The sequence below is a fragment of the Chrysochloris asiatica genome, unplaced genomic scaffold (genome assembly GCF_000296735.1).
Source record: "Chrysochloris asiatica unplaced genomic scaffold, ChrAsi1.0 scaffold00084, whole genome shotgun sequence".
NCBI classification, from domain to species: Eukaryota; Metazoa; Chordata; class Mammalia; order Afrosoricida; family Chrysochloridae; genus Chrysochloris; species Chrysochloris asiatica.
In genome coordinates this window covers 626,354-630,457 of record NW_006408602.1, presented here as the reverse complement: position 1 = coordinate 630,457, position 4,104 = coordinate 626,354, and the positions used below count along the sequence as shown (strand labels likewise).

The 4,104-nt window shown below is 38.2% G+C and overlaps 1 pseudogene; it reads left to right on the top strand.

Annotated features, from left to right (window-relative positions):
* The first annotated feature begins 214 nt into the window (after positions 1–214).
* On the top strand, positions 215–1,137 carry LOC102839340 (annotated as a pseudogene).
* The last annotated feature ends 2,967 nt before the right edge of the window (positions 1,138–4,104 follow it).

Genomic DNA, 4,104 nt, shown 5'->3' with positions numbered 1-4,104 from the left:
GAGACAAACCAGTAATGAAATACAAAAAGAAAGCAAAATGCCCTTAAAAAGACAGGAGATTGTGCAATAGTGCTATTTGCTTCCTCCTTCCTTTTCTCTGATTCAGCAAATAGCACTACTGCACAACTACTGAGTCATAATGAATCGCCTTCTGTTAAGCCAAGTAAGAGCTGGAAATGATAGTCACATCAAGAGCATTCACCTTTGGGGAAAAATGGTTGAACCCCCTTGCCCTAGAAAGCTCTTCAATTTAGGGCTCAATACAGACACAAACGAAAAAGCACTGGGAGCAGTATTTGGAAAATATGGATGAATTGTCCAAGTACTCTTGTTGAAAGATTGTGAAACCAACAAATCAAGAGGATTTGCTTTTGTCAACTTTGAAAGTCCAGCAGATGCCAAAGATGCAGCCATATCTATGAATGGAAAGTCTTTGGATGGGAAAACTATTAAGGTGGAACAAGACACTAAACCAGCATTTGAAAGTGGCAGACATGGACTCCCACCACCTCCTAGGAGCAGAGCCCCACCAAGAGGCCTTAGAGGTGGAAGGGGAGTCATTGGAGGAACCAGGGGACCCCCTTCATGTGGGGGACACATGAATAACAGTGGCTAGTCCATGAATTTTAACATAAGTTCTTCCAGGGAACTACTTCCAGTAAAAAGAGGACCACCAGCACAACCCCTTCAGGATCAGTTCATAGTAGATGTGGAATGGAAGGTAGAGCCCATGTACCATGTGGAAGAGATAGTTGTGAAGAACCACCAAGAAGGGAACCCCTACCCTCTCAAAGACATGTATATCTGTCACCATCAGATAATGTATATTACAATAAAGACAGCTATTCAAGCTGAGATTACCCAAATTCTCGTGCTACAAGAGATTGTGCACACATATATCTGACTATGGCCATTCCAGTTCACATGATAACTATCCATCCAGAGGCTATAGTGATAGAGACAGCTATGGTCGTGACCATGATTATTCAGTCCATCTGAGTAAAGGTCCCTACAGAGATTCCTATGAGAGCTATGGTAACTCACATAGTGCTCCACCTACACGAGGGCCTCTGCCATTTTATGGTAGAAGCAGTTGCCATGATGACTACAGAAGCTCATAAGTCATGGATATGGTGAGTGTCAATACAATTACTCAAGCAGTAAAAGTGATCTCCACTCAAGCTGTCATTATCGGATTAGTAGACAAGAAAGAGGGCTTCCCCCTTCTATGGAAAGGGGGTAGCCTCTTTCACATGATTCCTACAGCAGTTCAAGCCACAGAACTCCAAGAGGTGGTAGCTGTGGAGGAAGCCAATCTGACAGGGGCAGAGGCAGAAGTGTATACTAAAAACAAACAAAAGTTTGGACCAAAACCCTGTTGCAAGAAACAAAGAAAAAGTGGAACCTATTCTGTCATAACTACCCAAGGACTCTTAAAAGGAAAATTGTGTTACTTTAAAAAAAAATTTCCTGTTAAGTACTCCTCCATAATTTTTATGTTTCTTGTGAGGAAAAAGTAAAACCTGTTTAATTTAATTTGATTTTATGACATTGCTTTCAATAAACAAATGTTAAATGTGTAAGACTTGACTTGTGTAGTAGTGTTGTAATTCTCTTAAGTGTCCCTGAAGGCCACTTCCTATTTGATTTTTCCTAGTAAATGAGGCAAGCAATACTAAGATCTCCCACAAACATTTAGCCGTCTAAAATGGAGAGATGAATCATTCTGCCTATATAAACAATTTAGATGTCAGAAAGGTGTTTGGGTTTGCTACTCTTAAGATTTCAGGTTGTATTCAAACTGAAATATCAGTGTTCTCATTGTGAAAAACCTGAGATAGATGCTTAAGTAAGGAAAGTGCCATTCACCCAGTTAACCCGAAACAAAAGGATAATGCTGGCCATATATTGCCTTTCTAACATTTCCTTGGGATTCTGAAAGAGCCTCCATTTCCCCTCTCTCCCCAATAAGACCATTTAAGTGTGTGCTAAATAACTACACAATACTAAATTAAAAGTTTGGCCAGAACAAAACAAAACAAATAATAATAATAATAAATACAGGGAAGAAAAAATGAATGTCTGGATAGACTGTGAAATCTGCTCTTGAATGTTGTTGTTGTTGTTAGGTGCCATGCACAACAGAAGACAAATTCATGTTTTATAGTTTAATGTGCAAAGTGTGGGAGCAAGGAAACCAAAAGGGAAGAATGCACTTAGTGTTTCTTAAAATGAAAGAAATGAAGAAGGAAAAATCAATGCAGGAAGAATCAAAATAAAATGGAAGGAATACAAAGATTTGCTGTACCAAAAATAATTCATTGGTACTTTACCATTTCAAGAAGTAGCATATGACTAAGAACTGGCCGTATTGAAGGAAGAAGTCCAAGCTGTACTGAAGGCATTACCAATAAGCAAGACTTCAGGAACTGATATCATAATAATTGAAATGTTTCAACAAACAAATGTAGAGCTGGTGGTGCTCACTAATTTAGCCAAAAATATTCAAGACAGCTATCTGGTCAACCGACTGAAAAAAATCCAAATTTGTGTCAATTCCAAAAAAAGAAGTTCACAGAATTCTTCAGTTTCATCTTCACTGCCTTTAGTGGTTGGTGTGTAAATTTGAATAATAGTGATATTAACTGATCTCCTTGTAGGTGTATAGATACTGTCCTATCACAGACAGCATTGTACCTCATGACCGATCTTGATATGTTCTTTTTGATGATGAATGAGGCTCAATTTCTCTTAATTTGGTCATTCCCAACATAGTAAATTCTTCCCCCATTCTTGATGTCACATTTTCCTTCTTAGAATCCAGTTTATTGGGTGATTAGCTCAGCATACAGATTGAATAAGTATGGTGAAAGAATACAACCTGATGCACACCTTTCCTAATGTTAACCTATTCAGTGTTCCCTGATTGTGTTCAAATGACTGCCTTCCTCTGGAAGCTCAGCTGAAACCTGCCCACTGTGGGTGATTCTGCTGGTATTTCAAATGCCTGTGACATATCTTCCAGTGTCACAGGAACACACAAGCCAGCACAGTATGACAAACTGACAGATGAGTGATGGAGAATTGGAGGAAGACTCATTAATTACCTGAGCTATGCAGACAACACAACCTTGTTTTTTGTAAGTGAAGAGGAATTGAAGCACTTACTGATCAAGAAGGAAGACTATAGCATTCAGTATCATTTACACCCACATATAAAGAAAATAAAAATTTTAGCAACTTGATCAATCAACAGACTCATGACAAATGGAGAAAAGATTGACATTTTCATAGATTTCATGTTACTTGGACCTACAGTAAACATCCATAGAAAGAGTAGTCACAATCAAATGATGTTACATTGGGCAAATCTACAAAAGATCTCTAAGTGTTAAAAAAATGAAGATTTCATTTTGAGGACAAAAATGCCCCTAATCCAAACCATGGTATTTTCAATATCCTCATATGCATGCAAAATCTTGATCATAAGCAAGAAAGACCAGAGAAACATTAATGCAAATTTATGGTTTTGGAGAACATTGAATATACTTGGACAACCAGAATTGTGAACAAATCTGCCTTGGAAGAACTGGAATGTTCCTTAGAAGCTGTAGGATGATGGCAAGATTTCTTCTCATGTTGTTATTAAGTCTATTTCAAAACATAGCAACACCATATATTTCTTTTCTGAGGAGTAGCTGATGGTTTTGAAATGTCGGCCTTACACATATTATCAGAAGTGATCAGTTCCAAGAGGACATCATGCATTATAAAGAAAAAAGTAAGCATAAGGGAAGAAGACACTCAAAGAGATGAATTGAATAGTAACTGCAACAAAGGAATCAAATATACCATTGATTATGAGGATGGTACAGGATAGGCAATGTTTTTTTCTATTGTACATTTATTATTTGTGAGTCAGAACCAATTTGATGGCACAGAACCATAGTTATTGTTGTGAAGTGCCGCTGAGTCATTTCCTACCCATAGCGACCCTGTATAGGGTTTCCAAAGAGCAACTGGTGAGCTTGAACCACCGACCTTGCAGTTCAAATGGCTTTGCAGTCTGGCACATTAACCCACAGTGCCACACCAGGACTCCAT